The following is a 26,157-nucleotide window of genomic DNA, read 5'->3' as shown; positions in this document are numbered from 1 at the left end:
AATAGAGATGTTTGTAAAAAATAGAAAATTATTTGTCTGGAAATTATACACTTTAGAAAAACTGCAATCAAATGAAGAGAGACAGGATGAGCATGAGAACTATGCCATGAACAGTGCATGGTATGTCAGCTATTCCATCCACATGGCTTGTGTTTGGGACAGATTAATATCTGAATTATGTTGTAGAAGGAGCAAATAAAGGCAAACACAGAGGATGAGGAAAGAGAGTTGATGACTTACAAAAAAGGGAACCAAGTGATTGGAAGACAATGCCGCAAACAAGCAATACTCAGAAGTTTGGGCACGAGGGCAAGGGCATTCATAGCCTCTCAATACAATTTTTTCTCAGGGTTTTGCAAGGTCAGCCTCCTAAACAGCCAAAGGTATCACTGCAGGGACTGCATGTTCAGGAAATACCACAGAGATTGTCATGAACCAGTATCTCTATAATTTATCTAATTGTACAGTGAAGTGATCCAGTAAATGGGTGTTGACAATAGGTTTGGCAGTGAACACCAAAGGTTGGTTTCTTTATCAGTTTAAACTGATCTAGTACCACATTCCCACCAAAAGTAACAGTTGTGCCTGGCCTGTCCTGCCTTTGGCTGTGCTCTCCAACTAGATTGCTTTGGTCAGATTGCCAAATATTAAGATTTAATTCACTGCAAGTCTCATAATCAAAAGGACTGAAGCAAAGCATGTGGAGAAAAAAATATTCCAGGTAGACCAAGTCCATTCCATTGCTAGAGCGTGTTTGGATGGTTTACATCAGTCAGGAAACCAGCTCTTTCAAGTTAGCACCTTAACTTAGTAACAATTGGAACCAAAAAAACCCCTTGAAACCAATATTTTAACCTCTCTCTAAATTCAGTCCTATTGTTATAAGTGATTGTTATTAGTAATTTCCCTCCCCTAACAGTTACAGTGTTTTTAATACAAGAGGTGTCCCACAGGATTTCAATTGAAAGGATTTTCTAGCACTTAGAAGGAACCATCTATGGCCTTTCTGATGGTATCCAAAGTTTCTTGAAGTATTGCGTTAGCTTTTCTTCCATCTACAAATCACATTTTGTTCAGATCTCTACAAGCATAAGTATGGGAAAGGCTAGTAAAAATATAATTTGGTACATATGGGTGATTTGCCAATTATTACCAATTCATGTCCTTTTCCATATGGAGCATCTTTGTCTGATATCAACACTTTTTTTCATATAAATGGTCTTTGATATCTTTCAGGCACTTCTGGGAAGGGTAAAATTTGAGGATAGGATTTGAATGACAGGAACTATTGTCACTTGAGGTTTAAAAGAAGCTGTCTGACCTCTAAAGTAGTCAAAAGTGCTGCAGTACTTTAATCATCACTGTACTGGACTCACTCCAGTGAACCACACTGTTTTTGTACTGGGTAATCCAGAACTGGACACAGTACTCCAGATGTGGCCTCACCAACACTGAAGAGAAAAAGGATCCTCTTCCTCATCCTGCTGGCAATGCTCTTACTGATGCAGCCCAGGAAGGGTGGCCTTTTTTGCCATGAAGGGTGTGTTGGCAGCTCATGATCATCTGGTTTTCCATTTTCTGAAAACTTTCACTCCAAGGACCTTTTAAGCAAAGCAACTTTCCAGGCAGCATGTCCCCAGCATGTACTGGTGCTTGGGGTTATTGCTGCACAGATATAAGGGCTTGCCTTTACCACTGCTGAAGCTGAGATTCCTCTCTGCCCTGCTCTCCAGCTTGTTTCAGTCCCTCTGAATGGCAGCACCACCACTGGCACACCAGCCAGTTTGTACCAGCTGTGAACCTGCTGCAGGTGCACTGGGCCCCTTGTCCTCATCCCTCATAAATATGGAGAGCAGTATCAGCCCCAGCACTAAGCCCTGGCATGCAGCACTAGTGCCTTTACCAGATTAGATCCAACCTTCTAAAGCACTTGTGACCATCCTGCTTCTTGTGATGAAAGCCAATTTCTCTTCTCCCTAAGCAGCATGTACACCATATAAATTGCTACTACCCAGAGGGAAGACCAAGCCAGAATTAATAACTTTGAAAAGAAGCCCATGCTTTCTCTCTTTAATTATACAGATCTTCTTTTCATGTGACAGCATTAACCTGCTTCCTTCCTCATTTTGTCCCATTCTTGCCACATCCCATCTCTGACAACCATGCAGAAAAAATTAAGGGCTTCCTTGAACCCTTCATTTAATAACAAACAAGAAGGAAGGAGGTAATCACCCATACATTGGCAACTCTATAATTATAAAGTCAATTAAATGTAAACCATCTTCACTACTGCCTTCTAAATAATTTCTTGTAATTACTAAAATGTACTGATTTATTTTTTTCTTCTGTTATGACAGAAATTACTATTAAAAAGTTTGCAAAAAGAAAGAATATTAGAAGCCCAAAATCCAAAATTCACACAGAGGAAGATGTTTAAATGTAAGCATAAATTTGTATTAGAAGCAAAGGAGATGAACATAATAAATAGGCATGTTTTATTGCAGTATTTCCACTGAAGTATTTAATCAGTTGCAGTTTTGTGTAAGTACTAGAGAAGTTGTTCCATGATGAACATCCAAGTTAATCAGAGTACAGATGTACTGTATCTCATTAGCAATAGTACTATGGAAGGTAAAATAAACAACTGCTTTGATTTATCAACAAGGTACAGAATATGCATTCAGGTAAATACATGACCACACACCAGAAGCAGACTTCATAGATAGTATGCAGATGAGTGAAACTTTAAGCACTATTTATGTGTTTTAATTCCACAGTAAATTTAATGTATGTACAATATAAATATTAGTTTACTGAGCTTAAATATGGTCATGTACAAAATTAAAGTTCCACATGACCAGCTTTCTCTACAGTTGTCCTGAAAATTGTGCCACTGTACAATCGGGTGGAGTCCCAATTCTGGCCCCTGGGCCTTTCATGCAGTCTCTGACCCCAAGGTGGCCACATGTCCTTTCTATTACTTTCTCATCAATTTGTAGTTAATGGAGTGGTCCTTAGTCAATAATACCTTGAGGAAACGGTGGTGAACACCCACCTGTCTCCAGTTTCAGATGGGTACAGTTCACAATAAGGCTCCTGCAAGCCAGATGTAAGGCATTCTCTGCCCTCAGTAATTCTGCACTGACCACTCCTAGGTGACTGCACAAAGGGAAAGGGAATTTCAGGTGGCTCCATAATCAGGGATCTCTGGCTCCATGCAATATTTAAGGCAGGGAGACAGCCTGACTCAGGTTTGAGTGTAAAGTGGCAGACAAGTCACTGGTGTGGTGAGGTCACATAACCTCTGGTTATGTCTGACCTCCCTCAAACTTCTTTAATTTTATTGTTGAGACCTTTGAAAGTTCTATCCATAAATTCAGGGAGAAGGTTGAGATTAAGACCAAGAAAAGTGCAAGTTCTGAAATCATCACAACATAACACCAAACACAAGGGATTAGATTAATCCCTTGGAACAGACACAAGGAAATATCTGCTCACCTCTCTCAGTGGATAGTGATTTTCTGTAAACATACCTAGGCATGTCCAGGTGTGAATTTTTACAGATCTTGGACTGGGACGTGCCCCAGCTATTGTTGCCCCTGCCTCCTAACCCCATGCTGTGCCTTCAAGTCTCAGCAGCCACCCCATTTTGTAACACTGAAGCTTCAAAGAAGGATCAGAGTTGAGAACTTCTGCTGTTTCAGAATCACTCAGTGCAATAAACAGAAAAATCTGTGAAGGGTTTATTCATTATTTCTGGCACCACAAGATGAATTTTCAGGAGCTTGCTCAAGGTGTATGGACAGATGTATTACTTTAATTTTAATATTAGAGGAAGAGCAGTGCCCTTACTTCTGATTGCAGGTCCTTGCACCTTCCTCTGAAGCATCTCCCTCCAGGCTCCATCGGAAACAAATTACTGTCCTGGATGGTGGGTAGGTCTAATCTAATGTGTCCGTGCCTCTCTAAAGGAAAACATTAAAAGCAGAAGTGCGCTTCTTCCTACCACCCTCTGCAACAGAAAAGAGTGATTCAAACCAAGATATTGCCATTGAAATGTTACAAATATTGAAGCAGGGTTACCCCTCATTTTTAAGTGTGATAATTAATTTAATTGATTTAATTTTCTACACTCTCTCTAGAAAAAAATCCAAAACACATTTTCATCCAAATACTCATTAGTGCAAAGATCACAGGACAGGACTATATAGACAAGTCTGAAGAGGAGACATAGTGCTAATTTAATTTAATCATCTATTAAGTATTTACATAAATACAGTCCTCTAAGGAAATAAGCTTTTATTTTGCCAAGAGCAGTTCCTTGAAAGATGATACGGCAAGAAACTCTGAGCATATTATTACAAAAGATTATTTAGAAGTAAAAGTACTAATTTTAATTATATTGGATAATACTGAGGCATCCCATTCTTTAAAAAATTAATTTATTCTGCTTGCACCACTTGGTAGTTGCTTTCAGACACAGGCAGTAGGTTTTTCTCCTGTAACAAAGTAGTGTGTTCCATCCCCTTGGAAAGACACACCCTCTCTGAAATAATACAAGACTCAGACAGTCTTCACCTGACTGAGCAAATGCAGAGAATAAAACAGCCCCTCGCCTTACTATGATCCAAGAGAAGAACAGCTGGTTCCAGAGGGGTGGGACTTTCTCACAGACCCCACATACAGACCCTGCCCTTCCCTAGTTTACATTTCCTGCCAGATCATTTAAGGACTCAAACCAAAGCTACACTTCAATGCAGGAAACTTTCTTTCAGGAATGAGGAACTGAGGTAGCAACAGTATAATACAATAGTACAGTACACTTATACCTCCCCATGCATTCTCCATTGAAAACACTGTTTAATTAATATTATTTCACAAATAAGGAGAATTTGACTCTAAATAAATTTTGATTTTGCTATTTGAGCAAGAAGGTTGCATAACAGAAACTGGTGGAAACTTGAACAATTCTGTAGCTCAGAGTTCATAGCAATGTCCACAGTGGTAAAAAAGATACAGTATTTTAACAAGGAGGTTCTGCTAGAAAAATGCTCACCTATACAGTCCTATGCACTTAGTCTTTTGTAAGATTAAACAAGCTGTTCTGTAAAATGAAATTTAAATCTAAAACTGGAACTGTAAAAAAACCTCAGCTTGCCTGTTGCCTCTACCCAGAAAAATGTAAATTCTGTTGGAAGTTCACTGTATTTGGAGTTCCCTAGTGACATACATATATGCCTCTGTAGAGGTATCTGCATGGCTTGTAGCAAATAGCTTGGTGTCTGCCTCTCATCTAAACTGGGAGAGAAGTACCCAGATGACCTAAAAGGAGTTTGGTGCACTACAGGTTTTCAGGGTGGCTTAATGCAGCAGTCAGTGCCGGGCACATAATACACCAGAGGAGATGCAGAAGCTTTATTATAAAACAAATGTTATCACAACTGGTGTAGTACGAAGGGGCCTCTCAGTTATTCAGAGTTAAGATGTTTCATTTGTGATTGGTACCCTGCTTTTACCCAAGAAAAGATGGCCACAGCTGTGCTGCCTCCTACCTGTTAAAGCAGAGCTTACTATGCTCTCCTAAACCAAGGACATGGCAGTTTCTTAGTCTGGGCATTACCTCATCCATATTTTGCACATGCTCAAAGCAAAAGCACAATAGAAATGCAGGAGCTCAAGCTGTTTTTCCAAAGAAAGTGTTCAAACTACAAATTGTGGAACAGAAGGTTTCGTCTTCCCACACATCAGACATCAGGGGAAATAACTGTCCTGTGTTTTTCAGATGGTGCCTGTGGTACAGCTAGGAGTTATTTAGCTTTTTTGCTTTTTATAACCATATATACCATAAAAATTTTGTCTTAGAACCCGAAAATTATTGAAAACATCACTTGTCCTGTCTGTGTATGCTTGCATCTGTACATCAGCCTCCTGCTACATTTGACAAAGTAAATCCATAAGTTGTCTTTAGCTCTTTTCAACCTCCTGAAAAAAAATACAAATTTCATAGTCCATCACAAAATCTCTCCGTTTTTTCATCCTGCAACACCATCAGGTTTTTGAATCCTCCAGTTGTGTTACTAAGAAGTTATGATTGTTATAAATTGTGGAAGGTGTTTTATACCCTGAACTATATGGGGAAAGACTATCCAGATGAGTGCAGCTCAGAGCTTCCAGGTGTCTTAGCAATCCCTTTCTAGTCTGCATCCTGAGCATGCACTTTTTCCTGTGAGCATAATGAATGTATCTCAATTATTTTGGTCCTTTTTATGCACATGCATTTATTTGTCCTCAGTTAAAAAGAGAACTACCACCAAAAAATGCATCCACAAGAGGGATTCTACGAGTTAAACCAAACAACTCACACTCCTGTTTCTGCACAGATCATGCAGCAAAGACCATATAGACACTTGACAGATTTTGTTCCGGGAACAGGTGCTTTTTATAAAAGTGATATTTAATCTCACATTTGCTTATTTGTACTGCAAATTCCCCGAAAACAGAGAGCGACACCGAACTGCCGTTCTGGGTTCTAGAACATACGCACAGCTTGGTGCAATGTGCACTCTGAGCACTAGGTGGAAACAGAGCAATGGAAATGAGACCCGGTATCGACCCTTCGGCACAAGAAATGGAAGAGCTTTTCTCGACAAACGTGACAGATCCCAGAAGGGAGGAATGGCAGCTAAAATCCACTTCATTTTGGTGGGGGGCTTCTGTCATTCTCTCTTCTTTCACACACAAATGAGAGAAAATCTTATCCTTAGTCTTCTTAAAATTGATTTTTAATTTTCTTGCCTTAAATTTTGGGATACCATTATTCAGAGTGCTCAGATACGTTTCTGTTGGCTATTCTTAAAATTTTTCCATGGAAATTAGACACAAAGCAATCTTTCCTCTATTGCTATTGTAGTGTTGCAAGATTTTATGCTGAACATATACTGCTGCTTTTGTCTGCTCCCATTTCCTTGTTATAGATTCTAAGCCAACAAAATAGTGAAAATAGAAATGTAATGCTTTCCTTTCACTTGTTTATGCAACAAGAAAATCAGAGCAAGAAATGTTACCCTAATTTTGCTCCTTTTATCAGACAGTTCTAGGAGACTCTATCATAATGTTTTTTGGGTTTTTTCATCTCAGGAAATAGACCTGGAACAATATTTAGCTTTGGATGGCAGCCATATTTTATATATTATGTTGCTTGTGGAAAACTTGGCTACAGAAAAGTCCATATGCAACTGCAGCAAAAGCCCACAGAAATGAGGAGGAGTGATGTGGCATTACACTGGAAACCACAAAGCAGAAGTGAGACACACCACAGCAGTTCTGGTCCAAGCATTCATGGGCAGGATGGGACACCCAGGCCTTCTCATGTTACTTCCAAGATCAATGGTGTGAGATCCATTGAAAGGATGTAGTCATGATTTATGCAGCCTCAAAAGAGCCTCACCTAGTCATCCCTCACCCTTTCACTCTGTCTGCAGAGCCTGAAAGGTCTGGATTAAGAAGCTGGTACAACAGCAAGGGACATCTCTTGTTTCATTTGTGATTGCTACCCTGTTTCATTTTCACTTCTTCCACATTCTTCTTTTTTTTTTTTCTTTAGATAAAACACTGGTGATTACCAATAAGCTGCTCAATTTCATTATACATGTTTGCCCAAGTTCTGCATCTATGCCCACATTTTAATGAAGAAGAAGCCAGAGAACTCATATCTCAAGCCAATTTTACGAATTGAAGCAGATTTCAACTGCCTGAGGTGACTTAGTCAATCGGCTCAGATGCCAGAGCAAGTACTCATACTGATGGAATTCAAATCAAAAGCTGAACTGAACTTGAAACCTGTTGAAGCTTGGGGGTAACTAAGACTATTGTTCCAGATCCAAGAAAATATCATCTTCTATCTACTGGGTAAATATATTCAATAAGATTAAATTATTTCAAACACATTTTCTAAACTCTGTAGGAGCAAATGCTAAACTAAACTCTAAGAGCTAATATCAGGTAGGTGCATAAACCTCCTGTCCACAGTCCTGAAGGAAGTTTGTGCATGATGTGTACCATGAAGGTTAGATAGGTCAAGACATAAATGCAATTATAAAGTAAAACCTTAGGTTGTGTAAAGGTTTTGAGGAATTCAGTGCCAGTTGCCATTAAATTAAACCTGCCAGTGGGACACTATATATTGTGAAAGATGTTTTATACGAAAGATGTTTTATATGAAGATTTTTGAAAATAGTTAAAAAAATAATAAATTCCATCAGACAAATAGTGTCTACTTTGTCCTTTGTCCCTCATGAGGTGGTCATCACAATCCTTATAATTGTTTATCTTTTAGAGAAGACACACATTAAATAGCATGAAAATCTCCTTGCAATATAATAAAAGAGTGTCATTCATCTTTTACTTACAACTGAAAGGTGATGAATTCCTAAATAAAGTACAGGAATTGTTAAACACATCTTTAAGAGGTTCTTGTGTACATTCACTATCATCTCTGCTTGAAATAGTGTCAGAAGATACTGGCATGCATTCAATTTATCCTATTTTTCCAAATCTGCTAAGTATTTAGAGACTGGATTTTGTATCAATGGGACTTTTTAGCAGTCTAGTTGCATGACTGAACAGTTTCATGACAGCAACTTAAAGAATTCACGTATTGGTTCTAAAATAAGAAGGAAAAAAGTACCTTTCAGGATAGTCAGAGCCCAAATTACAGATAGCAGGAGTACAGGGGAAATTCTACTTGTAAACAGAGATTATATGGAAAACAGTGCAAGTCAAGCACAGATATTCTTTTTTTATTTCAAATTCATTCCCATTTTAAGTTCCTCAGGTAAGCTTATTGCTACAACACAGACTTACCAATTTTGGCACTGAAGACTGTAGCTCAGGAGAGCTTTCCAATGCAGAAACTTCCACTGTTCACCAAGCCTTTGAAGACTTGACCGCTGAATAGAAGATGCCTGATGTGTTTCCAATTACTTCCAACATCTAAAATCCCTTTTCCACCAAGATTCAAGTTTTCAGGCTAAAGCAGACTGGAAGTTTACCTCTGCTGTTATCTGCTTTTGCTGGCTGGCAGTGCTGTTAGTGACTGGAAGTGTTACTAGGAGTGGTTTTGGCTCTGAATAGGAGAGCTGTGAGTCAACATGTGGGATAAATCCAGACATGCCCAGCTTTCCTCCTGCTCTGTAAACACAGGGATCTGATACAGAAATCTGGCTTTGAAGCACTTCAGATGCATTGTGTATCTCTGCCTTTCTGACACATAAAGACTGGCTTCATACTCAGCCCAACAGTCATGTGGCACAGGTTCTTTTCTGAGGCTCTTGAAATTGCAATGACTTCCCTGCCTGCAAGGTCAAGCATGAGTGATAAGCATCAAAAGTGAGATCCTGGCTGCTGTAAAGCCAAGAGAAAAGTCCCATTGATCTCAATAGAATAATGGCATTGCCTCAAGACACTGCAGATCACTTTGGAGGAAACTTCCCTCAGAACCCATTTTTTTCCTCTCTATTGTATTATTCTGGCCACTTCTTTAAATCTTCTGCATCTGGAGCCAGTATCTTCTACCAGAAAACTCCTCATGACAAATTTCCTTGTTTCCTGTCCTGTTTCCTCAAACAGGCTTCTTTTATATTCTTGTTTGTTTTGACCAAGTGAAATTCCAGCTTATACTGTTATCTGGAATATTTACATACTAATTTTTTATTTTCTGGGTGTGTAGCTGTGTTAAAGCAAGAGTCATTCAGCTGAGTTCTTTAGAGTGTGTCTTTATGCTACACATCAGGAGGATAGCAATTGCTTTCCTGGGTTTAGTATCACACAAGTCTTGGCAGTGTAGAATATCTTCTGCAGACAGACTGGATTTTAAGCAGGTGACCACAGTAAGATGTATTTATTCATAGAAGCTACAAATTGACACAGAAAAAATGGAATTTCATATATGGAATGTTAAGTAAATATAAGTATATTCAATAGACAAACTGCTACTGTGCTTTTGCAGGGGAGGACATCAGGAATTTTTGTTTCAAATGTTTAGAACTAAGGTGGTCATAGAAAGAAACAGACATTCGTGGCCATATTCTTTGCAGTCTCTGCCTAATCCTGCTATCTCAAATAAGCAGAACAAACAGATATAAACACAGTTTTCAAAATGTTTATTAAGAAAATTCAAGGAGAAAAGAAGACAGAAAGAAATAAGAAGATTGACTCCAGTGAAGTCAGGATTCCTCTGTGAGGAGTGGCAACTTATATCACCTACTTATCCACTTATGAATCTGTGCATTTTCGTCCATAAAATATTTTAGGATTAAAAAGAACCCTTTGATCTTTACTCTGACATCCTGTAAAGGCCATTGGCATCCTGTAAACTGTGAACTGCTCTGAATTTTGTTTATATTAGAATGCATTTTTGTAAGGTAAAGTGGATAATATAATTTATCAGCCACTGTAGTATACATTTATCACAGGTAGCAGAAAACTGGATCCTTGCAGTGATACTAAATCTGCAATCCAGGTATTTGCAGAATTCGTATACAGGGCATAAAAAAAATTTGCTCATTACTCAAATTGGACCATCAAACTGGCAGGGCATGAAAGAATTCTCAAATGGTTCACAGATAATTTTCCACCATCCTTTAACACTGTAAAATTTATTTGCTATTCGATCTTTGAGTAAACAGCTATAGGTTAATCTCTCCCTTAGTCAACAAAAGTTTGACAGCACTTGATTAAAATGTAAGCATCTTAGATGCAGAGCTGCTTGTAAGACATATTTAGAAGCTGAAGACTTACCTAAAGCAAAAAGCAGTTTACCTATGTGGCTTGCTTACCTTTTGGATGCTGGTCTCCTTCTTGGTAACTAAAATACCTGAAAGCAGTTAGTTATGAGCTCTGCATACACAGGTGTGCACATGCATGAACATACTCGTGTTTAATTGCCTTTATATCAAATTTCTCTTAGCAGTCTTGGCTATCATAAACTGTAATGATATCATACAACCAAATAGACCAGTATCTGACAATACTCAGTGAGCAGCACTGAAAATACCACTTATATAATAATACATTAGGTTGATACAACCCTTTCCTATTGAACTAGTTCATAAGTGAAAATTTCTTAGAATATTTAGCATGTGTCATCATAAAATCACAGTGAATCATTAAGTAGCAGCCCTAAGAGCATTTTAATATGACAAGAGTGTATTTAATGTCAGTTAACAATGAGTGTAACTCTAAAAATATACACTGTCTGTGTTTCTTGGATAGCAATTCAGGACGTGTTAATTTTCATAATGTCAGTCCTCTGTCACCCCATCAGCACCTTTGATTCAGTGCCCCGTGCAAAGTGGCACAAGTTCAAGAGCATATCAAGGACTGGAGAGCTTAAAGCACACACAGTCACCTTACAAGTATTATCATGCACTCAGAATAATTGCAACTAAAAAAAGCCAGGGGCTATCAAGCAACATTTTAATCTTAATTCAGAGTAACTACAATATATTAAGCCCCTTTCTGCAGTTTCTAACTGGAGATCCTTAAAAATATTTTTCTTTCCAGCTGAAATTACTGGAACTATTGAGGAGTTCTCATTGACTGGTGTTTCCTCAAAGTACAGGAAATCACAACAGACTTTCAGTTACACGTAGACACAACTCCTTTTTCATTGTTTTATTTAGATTAATTCATTTAGATGGTTTTTAGATAAACAATCCAAAACCAAGCTGAATTTTGACTGATAGCATATCTTCTCATAGCTGTGCTTTAAATAGAAGCCTATTTGGCACATGAAAAAGGAAATCTTGTCTTACTACACACAATATATAGAAGTGTAACTTGTATTTTCAATATATAGAAGTGTAACTTGTATTTTAAGAATTCAGTTTGTAGTATTTTGTGTTAACCTACTGTACTGTACCTTCTATCACTCTAGAGGAGACAAATAATAAAAATGCATATTGTATAGAAATTTAAATTGGCTGCTTTTGGTCTTGAATAAAGAAATCACAAAATCATGCCATCCATTACAATGCAGTATGGGCACATGAAACTTCAGGAGAAAAAAAATTGAAAACTCCCACAGGTGCAATTTTTTCATTCATAGAAGGTAGCTCAGCAAATCTTTTCCTCAGAATTGAAATGACACATCCTAAACTATTCCAAGACATCGAGGATGAATGCCAGTCTTAAAGACAGCAAGAAATTCTTGTAAAATCTGCTGTGAACAAATCCAGGCCTGGTAGCTAAACCAGAAGGAAATATAACATAATTACTCCCAGTGCTCTCATGGGCCTTGCTCTGAGACATAACAATGAGAAGCAAAGCTGTGCATCACTCTTCTCATTAATTAACCTGTTTCTTTCTACAGTGCGACATAAGAAAAAGTAAAATTATGGAGACATGAACTGTCACCAGGTCTCTGAGCTTCACTAAGCAATGCCTGTCCCTTGCTGTGCCAGAGGAGAGCACGCAGGCGAGCACACAAAGAAGTCAGCAGGTCACTCCAGCTTCACAGAACGATGATCTCACCCTCTCCTCCCACTAGGACAAAGAGAAGAGCTGCTACAATTTGACTGATTGGTTTTATTTTATTACCTACTCTCCTGATATTTAAGAGAAGTTCACGCCCAGTGATCACTTAAATCCATTTCAAATTATTGGATGCAAGCCAGCTGATGCTGACAGAGCTTGGGATTTTCATCTCCCTATATGAAAAGAAAAAGAGTGCTGGACAGTTACGTCAGTGCTTTTTAGCAAGGCATTAATAAATCTTGTGGAGATTACTGATACTGATGATTACTCACAAGCAATACTTGAGAGCTCAAGTTCCTGAAAAGAACCAGGTGCCTAAAATATGTATTTCAATGATTATTTGTGTATTGAGAATGTAATCTCTAATGACATGAAATTAATACATGAATTATAGAAATACTATGGAAATGCTTTGCTTGATTCAATGTTATGTTTGTATAACAGTAGTATGAGTATGAATGGAATCAGCTTCCTTTTGAGAATCTTTTTCTCTTTAATAGATGCCTAGGTTTATTCATTGTCATTTAATAGCAGAGTTTGAATTCATCTCATAAGTAACAAAAAATATTGGTAAGAAAAATGCTGCTTCTCACTGCCATGGAAAATAGCAACAGTATTTTAATGGATGGATTGATTATCTATAGAACCAAAAAATGGATACCAAAAAAAAATATACATGCCCAAATTCTATACAAGTGACTAAACTATTTCAGAACTGTGTCACCTGACCTACCTTGTCATTTTGCACGCTGGCAAACTGCTGAAAAAAATGCATTTAATATAGTTTGGCTCTTGTGATTCTTCCGTGCTCTGTGGTTTTATACCCATCCCTGCATGTTCTGCAACCCTGCTTTTCTATCTCTTGAAATGAAAGCTGCTACTTTGATCATCTCTAGCATGTGCCAAGACACAAGACAGATGCTCCAAGGGTACAGTTGTGCACCCTCAGAAGGAAACTTAATACTGGAGAAAAAATTACCTCTGCACTCGAGATTAAAGAATGGATTTACTGTTCCTTTGGTTATTCTCCTGCTACAGAGAAAGTGCAACTGCCTCTGCAAATGGCCAGGAGATTCCCCCTCTTCTCAGCAGCAGGGAATAGCAGCTTGGGCTGGATTGCCCAGATTTGCAAACACAGGAAACCACCTACAAACAGCTTTCAGGAATGCAAAATGTGCAATGAAACATGTGGCAACACTGAATGATTAATAAATACATCACAGGTTACACAACTAAGTGGTAAAACAGCCAGCTTAACAGAAGGACAGATTATAGAATGCCTTCACTTTCAAAAATTCAGGGAAGAAAGGAAAGAAAGGAGGAAGCGAAGGAGGGAGAAAGGGAATAGAAGGGAAGGGAAGGGAAGTGGGAGAAAATATGAAACAAAATGGAGAGGGATGGTGGAAAAACTTTGATTTATTAATATATATTGTTTTATATATTTTTTTAAATTTCCTGATGAACTGCATGAGTAAATAAAAAGATTACATTAGAGCATCACAGAAGTTCTACCAAACAGCCACAATTTACATTTTCTGAGTTTATTTTTGTTTTAACAGTTTTTACTGTAGTAGAAATCTGTGCTCAATCTCTTTCCCATCCCCTAAAGATTTTCTGACATAATCACCAGGACTGTGTTAACAATTCAGAATGACTTGGTCATGTTCTTCTGCCAGATCAAGCCCAACTGTTCCAAATCAAGCAGGAACTCCGTGGTTTCAGTTAGACACTTCAAATATGTCCTTCTGAAAATAAACATTATCCCTTATTTCCTATGATCAGATGAAAAGAGCCACATCTTAAAAGAGTCTTGAAATTTCTGAGATACCAAAATAGTGATGTTTACTGGTCCAAGAAAATCCCCTGTAAATAATTATCCAGAATTAATAGTTTAAATATAATCATGGGTTTGTACCAGAAATAACATTTATTGATACATCCATTTTGCTGTTACATTTTTGTACCAACAAAATGACCCTCTCCAATGACCAGGCATGCAATCTCTTTCAGAAAGGAAGAAGATGAAAAACAAACCCATTCACTTTTTAAACAGGGCTCTGTCATCCTTTCTTCTAAATCTCAGAGGTATTTATGCTTATACAAGAGTCAGTTACAGTTCATCATGTTGCTCCAGCTCTACATTTGTAGCAGCACAACGCCATTAGTCATTCCCAGAACCATAGCTATTAGAGATTGAAGTGACCTTTTGATGTCATCACATCCTACCCTGATTCCTACTATCCATGGCAACAGACTAATGTCAAACACACAATTATGACTTAACTGCAAAGTGTAGCAACAGAGAAGCTGATTTCTAGTTTTAAGCTCAATTTCAGAAGTAAGAGGCTTTTGCCATCCAAATCAGTGCAAGTTATTTGTATTCAATTTGTAAGCTGTTCAATAGTCAAATTATTTCTAACCACCCACCTTGCACTGGTACCTAAATAAAAAAATTATTCTTTTTGGCAGAGGAGAGAAAATTAAAATGGCCACATCATGCAGAAATTGGTGTTTGATCCAGGAATCTTTCAAACAAAGGTCAGCTTTTTTATAATGTGAGGTGGACATGGTTTTTCTCTCTTCCTTGCACCAATCAAAGCATGAAGGCTCCTGCATTGCAGGGGTGGAGAGTGTACAGGCACACATCCATTTTATATAACATGGACTCCAGTGCAAAGCAGTTCACAGTTACATCCCCCATCCCCCTGCTGGAACCACATCAGACTAAAATAACACATCTGCAATGCAAGGTGTTGGAACCTGGGATAAACACAAGGTTCACCAACGTTGTAGTGTAAATACACTTTTGGAGATGAGCAGTCTCTACCTGCTGCACATATCTGGTGTGCATGTGTCTGAAATGCATCACTATGTGAAGATCTTGCAGCTTGCTTTAGCCTAATTGCAACACAATGCAGTTTCAATGTGGCACTACACCTGTGGGAATTTGCCCTTCCTGGAGGTGGGAATTCTCACCCTGGGCCACTGCCGTGCTGACACAAACACATCTACTGCTTGGAGGAGCAGAGCTGATGGTCCAACGGGATATTTACTGGGCCATACCTGCCCATTCCAAGTGCATTCTGCTTCACTGAAACTCACTGGAGAGTTTGCTCAGTACAAACATGATACCTTACAAAATAGAAACAATAATCAAGCCTCCTTTATTTGTGTTTATTGACATTCCTGCAGCAAAGTTGCTTGGTTTGCAAGAGTTTGAACACCAAGAGTAATCACATCAAGATCATTTATCAAGAACTGAGATGTGTGACTCAATTTTGTAGCTGGATAGCTGGACCTCGGTCTCTAATTTAAAGGATATTTCAGAAATAATTAAAACCCTCACAATTATCATAGAGAGTTAGAGTCCTATGACATCTCACCTCTCATATAAACACACAGGCTGTTGCAGCTAGAGACCTATGGTAATATAGCACTAGGCAAGTGCAAAATGCCTAAAAATGTACTCAGACAAGGTCATGTGTGAAAGGGAAATTATTTTGTAATGAAGAAGATTCATTTCCCACTGACATTCCAGTGATCAAACAGAACAAAGGAGATATATTCTTAATTTGTGTCTATTCAGACTAATTCATACTGAAATAAAAAGATACCCTTAATTTCTCTTCAAAAGGACTGAACAGGACTACATAAGGGCTTACTTAAGGAGTTGGCTCAGAGCTTTGTAAAATGCAGTGTTGGGAAACTGAGCATCTGTGGTTTTATATTTCAGGGATGATGCAAGGTTTTTCAACCTTTAAATTACAGCTTGTGCAAGCAATACTCTGCTTTTTAACAGATTTGCAGATGTGTCCATCTCCAAGGTAATGGGCATTGCATTTCTGTCATTCAAAAGCTGAGTTTCAAAATAAATCCAAGAATGAATTAATTCAATCATTTCCTTCTCTAAAAGCTTCTAAACATGACTTGGAGGGATTCTAGCAGAGACTATAATAGATTTGTATACAGATACTCTTAAAGAGTTTACAGAAAAAAGAAGGAAGGAAGTGGCGGAAGGAAGTGGCGGAAGGAAGGAAGTGGCGGAAGGAAGTGGCGGAAGGAAGTGGCGGAAGGAAGTGGCGGAAGGAAGGGGCGGAAGGGAGGAAGGGAGGAAGGGAGGAAGGGAGGAAGGGAGGAAGGGAGGAAGGAAGGAAGGAAGGAAGGAAGGAAGGAAGGAAGGAAGGAAGGAAGGAAGGAAGGAAGGAAGGAAGGAAGGAAGGAAGGAAGGAAGGAAGGAAGGAAGGAAGGAAGGAAGGAAGGAAGGAAGGAAGGAAGGAAGGAAGGAAGGAAGGAAGGAAGGAAGGAAGGAAGGAAGGAAGGAAGGAAGGAAGGAAGGAAGGAAGGAAGGAAGGAAGGAAGGAAGGAAGGAAGGAAGGAAGGAAGGAAGGAAGGAAGGAAGGAAGGAAGGAAGGAAGGAAGGAAGGAAGGAAGGAAGGAAGGAAGGAAGGAAGGAAGGAAGGAAGGAAGGAAGGAAGGAAGGAAGGAAGGAAGGAAGGAAGGAAGGAAGGAATATTTCTTTAACTACTGAACATAAGACATAAATAGCTGCATAGGTTTATGACTAATAATATCTGCAGTGATGCAAGCTAAAATAACAATTATTTCTCAGAAATAAAAGCTGAGTTCAATGAAAGGAAATAATGTTACATGTGTACAATCACTGGGAAACACTGACTGGCATTTTCCCTTTTGACCTTACATGATGACAGTGTTACATTCCAATGGAAATCATTGCCAAGTCTCAGTTCAGCATAAAAACAACACTGAGGAAATAACTATGTAGCAAACAAACAGAACTAAAAACTGTTCCAATATAAAAAAAGTCATGCTTGGAGTGATCAGCATCTCTGAAAGCCTGTTTATTCTGTTGCCTGAAATCTGGCAGGCCCATGATGAATTAAATGTACAATTAAAAGAAGTGTTTGGGGCAAACTAGAAACGCTTTGTTTTCTTTTTCACACTAGGATTCAGCTGACTTACATACCACATCACAAGATGCAAGGATGTGGCAACCCTGCCCTTCTTGCTGTGTGACAAAAACTTAAAAAAAAAAAAGCTTTGATAAAATTAGAAACAGAAATCTTTAAAGCTTAATATTATGCAAGATACTCTGTAATAGAGGAATCTTTTTTTTTTTTTTTACACTTCAGTTTCATGATTTGGAGTTTGTGGCTGTCAGTTTACAGAAATAAATCTCAGAGAGTCAGATTTGCGTGGGACTTAAGTGCCGCCTCAGCTCTCGTAATGCTCTCTTTGCATTGGGTTGGAAATATCAGGCTGTTAACCTGCTTTTTCTCAAATAAAGAAATATCTTTTCTGAAATAAAGAAGTATCTTTTACTAGGAAACATGTAAGATTTTACCAGATTGTTGAAGATGTTAGTTGAAATGAATCTTCTAAAAATTAACCTCCTTGCTGTGCTGTGCTGTTTTCCCTTCTGAAAAATTTTCAGACTGACCCCTGAGAAATATTTTATGTCCCAAAACGGACAGAAAATGAAGCCACTGTCTGTAAAAAAGAAGCAACACTGTCTCTGTACAACAAAAGGCAGACTTCTCTCCCTTTTTCACAGTCAGGACAAGAATACTGAAGAAATATTTTTGAGGGGGTCCCCTGCGCTTGTATTGCTACTGCCTGGGCTAGGAGCAGAGAGATGCAGGTTTCCCACAGCTCCGGAGGAGACTTTGGATCCAGAAAGAGATCCAGGAATATCTTAAAAAGCAGTCCACCTGGTTATGTCTACATTGGCAGAGAGATGCATTATGCTTTTGCCTTCTCTGTTGTTAAAGAAGTAAAACAGTCTCTGATATGAGGCCCTGATGAGTTCCCAAATAAATCTTCAGCTTAGCCCCAGAGTTAGAAAAAGCCATGCACTATTTCCCAATAGTTAGCTGGGATGTAGCAAACTTGTTTATGAGCCTTCAGTGGTAAGAACAAGACTAGTTCATGCCAGCTGGCCAGAGAGGATTGAAGCAAGGATCCTGGCACTGCTGTATTTGCAAGTACAGGGATAGCCCTGTGTTGATGAGACAAAATCTGTGGTGTTTACTACTAGGAATGGGATGAAATCAGCATGACTCCCAGCATTAATAGCACTTGTGGAAGAGCCAAGAGAGCCAGAGAGGTGAAAAACAGCTTATATCCTGTAGAACAGTAATGTTGATTTGAGTAGGGAGGATAGCAGATGGAGTGAATGGATATGCTGTTCAGAGGAGAGGGAGAAAAGAGCCTCCTCCCAGCACATCTTTGACATTAAAAGTCCAATGATTTTCCTTTTTTATTTCTCAGTGTTTGCAGATGTGTTCAATATTTTCAGGATTCAAATTTTTTTGTGTTCCTTTGTATCTTGGTCAACTACATTTCAGGGCTTTGGGAGCTGTTGGCATTACAGCAAACCAAGATGGGGTCTCCATGTCGTGGGCTTTTGTTATAAATCCAAAATGCTGAGTAAACTCCCTCAAATTTGCCAATTTTTTTAGACAAACTATTGTGAGGTATAAAAGGCTAATCAAGCTGAATGGAAAGGAGCAAGTGCACGTCTACTAAATTATCATGCTTTATAATCTTTTCAAATGGATTTTCTATCTGTAGACAAAGTTGACCATCAGGTTGAGTAGCAAAAATAAGCCCTCTTTATTAATTTGAATTTACTGGTTAGGTTCACTGCCTCTACAGTAAGAAGTCAAGTTGACACATTTTAATAATTGCTTTGTGTTGGAGGAGGGAGTGGTAATTTTATATCATTGCCCCTTTTTGAGATTATCCAATTGCCAAGGTTAAAAACCTGTTTCTATCACCTTTAAAATTACTTTGAAACAAATAAGGACTACTTCAATTACACTTGTAAATGAAAAAAACCTCATTTAGACTCACCAGCTTTAAATTCCTTTCCTTTATCATTCTTAATACAACAAAGTCAAAAGAGGCTATTAAACACTACTCCTTCTTTAGGAATTCATTAAGATAGATTAAATGCTAGGTTTTGACTATCTCATTTAATTAGAAGATAAATTTAGTTTTGGTACACGGAACCACTAAAGCATATTAACAGCTCTTTTAAGTAGTTATTAATTTAAACCCCAAACCAGCAAAGATTTTGCATGTCCCTGAGCCCAAAATTATGTGGATATTTTCCTTTTACATAGAGTGAGCTGAATTGAATGTTGATTTTATCTGCCATCTACTTTTGCTGAAGTTTCATTTCCTGTATGAACCTGTTCTGCAATGGCATTTTCACTGATAAATAACACACTAGATTCTAATGAAAGGCAGGAGATTATCTTTCAGCATTTCTTACTGCCTTATGAAATTGTTGTTTCACCCATTACCTCCTTACCACATCTTCATTAAACTGCCACACCCATATAACAATTTATGACAACAACATATAGAATACACAAATCTAAGGAATGTAGGGACCCCCAAGCAAATTTTGTTTCCAGCAAGAGTCACAAGAAATTGACAATATAATGGAGATACCTTGGAAGTTTTGCTAAGATGGTCGGAGGAGAGAAAAGTCTGTGTCCTAATTTGCCAGTGCCACTTGCTGTGGCATCTGCTGTCTAGGTGGCAGCACTGCTTTGAACTCCTCTCTGCAGGGATGTCTCCCTCTGCACCATGGGCAGAGCTAATCCTGACAAGTCTAAATCAGCTAATGATTTCACAGCACAGGAAGCCAAGTTGTGGAATGATGACAGACTACAATGTGCCAAGTGCCACAGACACACCAGGGATGTGCATGTGGAGAGAAAGACGAACAGAGGCATCCTCCAGTGCTGATCCAATTTCATTCTGCCTAAAAGGGCCTGGGGTGGAAACAGTATTGAGAATGAACGTGTGGCTCTGTATCCAACATTGGAAGAGCAAGTTTGCTTTGTGTGCCCTACCCCCAGAATCACACAGACACACCAATCACCTACTTGTTTGGTATTAATTTGCTTTATGAGGATTGACTTAACATACATATCCCAAGTGTCACACCAACCTTCCTTAACCTGATACCTTCCATAACCTGATACCTTCCATCTGCTTCACCTCCACAAAGATCCCAATCCAGTGCATGATCTAAGAATAATACAAATTGCAATAAAGTGAGATTCCATAAAAACAGCAAATGGACTTTGTATTTTTTCTTTATGTACCTCTAAAGCCAAAAATGATAGTGTTACCCACTCTGTGTCAAATTATACAAATATTAGGACACTCATCAGGATCTGGAACATATCCCACCTTTTGTGCTGAACCTGATGGAGACTCAAATCCACATCTCCCTTCTCTGAAAAGGTAATCTAATTATGGGGCTACAAGTCATGCAGAGAAACTAATAAATGGCAGAATTATATAGTGCCACAGCTCCAGAAACAGAAGGAAGGAGCATCTGAACCCAAAGTAGCCTGGTAGAGAAATAATTTATCTAGGATGTGGAGAAAGTGGGGTTGAGCTCTACATCAGCAGAGCAGTGATCTGAATCCTAGTTTTTCAATGCTTGAGCATGAGCTGGAATTATAAAGGAAAAAGCAAAGAGAACAATTCCATGTTATAATCTCAACTTTTAAAATTAAGAGTGTGCCCACCGAAAAGGAAAAAAACCCCAAAACCTGTCTTCAGGAGGAGACTTGTAGTAGTAGATCACAAGTAGAAAAAGGCTTTGTAAAAAGCAGAAAGACACAGAAAGACTCAGAGCACAGGCTGTGCCAATTCAGATGCTGAGCTTGGCTTGGTGGTGCCCTACCATGAAGTGCTAGTCAGTCTGGCTTTGAATGCCAGCTCAATGCAGAGAACCACTATTACCCTTGGGAAAGGAATGGAAAACCTACATCACCTTTGCATGGCTGCAAGGGCATTAAGGAACTCTGAAACCACAGTGCAATGAGGGAAGTTTTTGTCCATCCTTTGCTTTCTTCTCCCTCCTACCTTTCCTTCAGCCAGGACACAAAGAAAGTGCAGAGCCTTGTTCTTCGCCCCAAATCTGACTTGGTGAACCTTCTGTTGAGCACTTAGGGAACTTGTTCCATTCACAAAGCATGCAGACACCACAAAGTGTTCTCACCACTCAGTTAATGTTTTTTTCTTATCTAATTTCATCCTAGAATTTATGCCTTTTAAAACACAGATATTATGTCCCTGGATAATAAAATAAGGGATGTTATCAGCTATTTATTTTTATACTGGTATTAAAAAGGGATGTGCTGGGTCTGAATCTTATTAAATTATTTCTCTACAAGTTTGGTATTTACATTCTATAGGCACATGGGAAAATATTGTAAATATTTATAGTACTCTGGATGAGGAGACTTGAAAATTAACAGAAAGAAGGTTTCCATACTGCAGTGAAGACTGTGAACATTTGCTTTCCTGGATGAGATGTGCCTATTTTCACTTTGAAGGCTTGCCAGGTGGTAAGACTGAGTTAAAGCACCTGGCAACCATGAGTTCTGGTACATCTGAGCTGTCAGTTGGGCCTGCTCCTGTTGCCCACGTGCACATGCTGGATCCTTCATGGGGCAACTTGGTATCCACCCAGCTAAACCTGGAAATGACTCAACGATAAAACCAGCTCAGGGCCTGCTCCAATAAGCATTCTGGGTGGAAGCAAGCCAGCTCCCATCACCTCCACCTGGCCCAGCCTTCCAACCCCTTCCTAGCAGGCAGTGATCTGTCATAATACATAACTCCTTATGCAAACACACCCTTGGCATCCTGCACAAATACACCACTGTTTAAGATGCCTGGGAGTAAGTGGCTGCAAGGGATAGCTGCTGCATCTGTCATATCCTAGTGCTATAGATAGGGCCAGGCTGCTTGAGGGGGCGTGCAGCAAGTTGTAGAACACAATTCCCTGACTGAAGAGGTGGGAATCCATCCTCAGAGCAGGTGGTGGGACCAGCACAGACACAATCATCCTTTCCTGCTGAATCCTTTCACAGACAGAGGTTGTGTGCAAGCCAAACCCAGAGAAGCTGCAACTGAGAACAGCCTGGTCATGCCAACTACTGAAGCTTATTTGAAGCTCATTTCCTGCTAAGTCCCAGCTTGAGAACTAGTATCAGCCAGTCATGCACTGCATGCCCTACTTACTTTACTTACTTGCCTATTTTTTGAGGGTGTTGTTGTTTGTTTTTATTTTAACCACTGATAGAGCCAGTGCTGAATGCTGTAGATCAGGTTTGGTTAAGCAGCACTGCCCTGGGGCTTTGTGCTGTGTACAGATTCCGGAATCATGCACACCCTGCTTTTTCTTGTTTGGTGACTCCTCCCGGATTCATTGTCCACTTTCACCCCAATGTCTGTTTCTGTTTTCTGTCCTTCTTGTGGTTCTGTCCAGATGCTTTATTATCTGCATTTTCTAAGATCCGTAAACAATTTTGATATTTTTATCTATTTTTATTTGGGTTTTTGGTGTTTTGTTTTTTTTCCCTTTTGTTTATGTCAGCTCTGTGATTACCTGCAACCTATTGCATAAGAACGCAAACACACAGTTCAAGCTTGGGGATTTTCTTTGATCATTAAAAACTATGATTAGAATGATAACTCTGAACTCTGTACAGAACAAGTAGAGTTCTACATCATCTACATTCAATAAATTGCTCAAAAGTGGCAATCTTTGTAGGTTTATGAGTTATTATTCAAACAAAGTGACAATTTATTGAAAATTGCATTTGAAATAAATATTTAAATTAATTCTTGATAGTTATTCAAGTAATTTATTAAAATTCACATAAGAGCTATATTTCTTTATGCCTTTTACCCAGTGTTTTCTCCAGCAAACTTTTTTCTTTGGCAATTTTTCTCCACTCAGAACCAATTAAGTACTGACTTAGATATTGCTCACCATATTTCTTTGTTCTACAGACATCTGTCTGAAAATCTGATGACCTCATAATACTATAACTAACAAACTCTTTTCTTCTTATATTTATTATGAAATATAAGTATTTTTCTATAACTGAATAGATCTTTTCATTTTTTTCAACAATTAGAATTATCATAAAAAGTAGATTAAGAACTTAAGCATTCAATAGATATTTTAATACCTATATTCTAAAAATGTTCTCTAATCTATTTCACAAAGCCCATTTCATGATGGTTTCTTATTCAGTGCTGGTAAAACCACCTGAGATTCTTCTACAAGAAAATTAATTGCTACAAAATCTTTCTTACTCTAAGTGTGCTATAATCAAACTCTACTGACACTTCTTTCATTCCTCATCCATTTCATCTTTCCCAAAACAACTTCTCAGACAGGCTTTACTTTCACTTCACATTTCATCAACATTGCACATGACCCTATTACTCTTTCCACCTTGCACTGTCTCCTTGCACTCATATTGGCCAGTCAACAAAAATCCCTGGAGTGGCAGCAGGTTCCTGCTGACCTCCTGTGTTGGTGGGTTCAAAATTAGGCATGAGCCACACACGAGCCAGCAGTGCACCTTGGCAAAAGATGCCAAAGATGGCTGACATCATCCTGAACTGTATTGGCAGGAGAAAAGCCAGCATTTCTTAGGTCACATGAATAAGAGTGCCCAGTTTCAGGCCTCCAGTACAGGAAGCAGCAATAAACAGGGATGAGTTCAGCAGGAACAGCCAGGATGGTTGTGGCTGGACAATTTGTCCCATGAAGCGAGGCTGTGAGACTGGGGCTTGCTCAGTCAGGAGAAGAGATGGCTTTGGAGGGACATGACAGAAGCCCCCAGCACTTGCAGGGATGTCACTAAGGAGAGGGAGCCACAGTGAGAGGTGTGAGGCTGAGAGGCAGCAGCCAGCTTGTATTAATTAACAAATTAATACAAGAGTGGTTCAGAGAGGATATGAGGAAAACCTTTCTTCCCATGAGCGCTGTCAGGAGGAGCAGGTTGTGCTGAGAGGTTACATCATCTCCATTCATGGGAGACATGACTGGATAAATCCCTGAGCATCCTGGTCTGATCTCAGAGCTGGTCATGATTTCAGCAGGAGGCTGGGCTGGACCTCCCAAGGTCCCTCCCATCTGAATTATACTGTAATTCCCTGGTTACAAGGATTGCCTGCAGAGCAGCATTAAATATCACATAATACAATTCTCATAGATGCCCTTATTAAAATTGTTCAGATTAAGCGTTCTGGTTAGCACAAAGACTGCATTTCATCACTTGTAACAGTCATAGCTGATGGTGAGATCTAAAGCTCCAGCTCATTTCATATACTCTTTGCTATTGTGTAGAGACACTAGAGCACATTCATGCTCTTGTTCTTTGCCTTCTGTCTCCTAGCAACTCCATCTGCTGCCTTATTTTGAATGTTGGAAGTACAAGTCAGATTTATTTTTTCTAGTTGGGAAAAAGCTGCTCCTTCCCCAATTCCAACATAGCTTAACACCAGTTTTATATTTAAGATGCTGGAGTGCCTTTTGCACAAGTAAAGATGATTTCATCCTGCATTCTGTCATGGCAAGAGCCTCTTTTCTACAGATCTAGGCCAACTCCTTACCCATGGGTTCTTGACCACACAGGAATTTCGGTGGCTATTGGTATTGTCAGTTGTCTGCAAAAATCATTCATCCACCTTTGGTTTGAGGGAATGATTCTGTTGGTTTTTGTTATTGGTTATTGTTTGGTCTTTCATGAGCTATAAATAGACACTCTTGGCACCCATATTTCACACAAATCTCTCTTACTCATTCCCTGGCACATGACATATTTTCTTGCCAATATTTGTGGAGCACACTGTGAACTGAGTGGCACTGAGGAGTGCGTAATAAAAGTGCTTATCCTGTACAGGCCTGTCAGTTACACACCCATTAAATTTAACTCATCCTGCTCCACTGGGATATTTTTATCCTTTACAAGTGATTAACCATCACAGCAAAATAATCTCTAATCCAACCAATGGATAAAACTATCAGGTGATGGGTAGAAAAAAGGAGCGGAAAATCAGTCTACGCATGGAAGATGTGAGAATGCCTCAAGGGAGCACCAAAATATTGCAAATATTTCACCTTTCTTAAAACATTTGATTATTTATATGCGGAGGACTGACTTTTATTAACAAAGTAACAAACTGAAATGTAAGCCTTCTTTGTACCCTACAGAAAAATCATGATGACTTTAATGTATCTTCAATAGAATTGGAGCCGAACCTTTGTTTTAGAGGTCTCTGGTTCCTTAGTGTGATTTTTTTCCCTCTTCAGTAGCTTCATTCCTTTGCATAGCTGAAATGTCAGCCATCTCTCCAAAGCTCCCTCACTTTGCAACCCCTTCAGGCATTGCCTTTTCTGATATTAGTGAGATATACTGTTGGGCTGCTCATTTCTGGAGTGGAGTCTGCTCCAAATTCCAAAAGGTGAATTAGGTGGGAAAAATAGTTTGACCTTAATGCAGTCAGGTTGGATTGCACCCTAAAACAGAATCTGAAATGGGAAAGCAGCAAGTGCAAATGCTACAAAGTATTTTTTGGTAAACATTGAAATGAATTTTCAGCTTTATAAATCCTCATTCCTTGGACTCTCTCTTTTGAGCTGTAGGACTGAGTCGTGACACTGAAACTGAATTGGTGCAGTGGTTGTAGCAGCTTTAGGAGAACAGATTAAAAGGAAATCCAATCATCAAAGCACATAACAATACAGGGAGCTTCCCTTATACCACA

General features: G+C 38.9%; 1 protein-coding gene across 5 annotated transcripts in view; it reads right to left on the bottom strand.

Annotated features, from left to right (window-relative positions):
- Positions 1-9,102, bottom strand: part of SCEL (sciellin) — a 68,568-nt gene extending 59,466 nt beyond the window's left edge. For all 5 annotated transcript variants that reach the window (XM_063149496.1, XM_063149500.1, XM_063149497.1 and 2 more), the window contains exon 1: positions 8,863-9,102. The gene's annotated coding sequence lies outside the window, so the exon portion shown is untranslated. The remainder of the gene's footprint in view (positions 1-8,862) is intronic.
- Positions 9,103-26,157: the final 17,055 nt, after the last annotated feature.

Source organism: Melospiza melodia, chromosome 2, assembly GCF_035770615.1.
Source record: "Melospiza melodia melodia isolate bMelMel2 chromosome 2, bMelMel2.pri, whole genome shotgun sequence".
Lineage (NCBI taxonomy): Eukaryota > Metazoa > Chordata > Aves > Passeriformes > Passerellidae > Melospiza > Melospiza melodia.
This window is presented reverse-complemented; position numbering and strand designations above follow the sequence as displayed.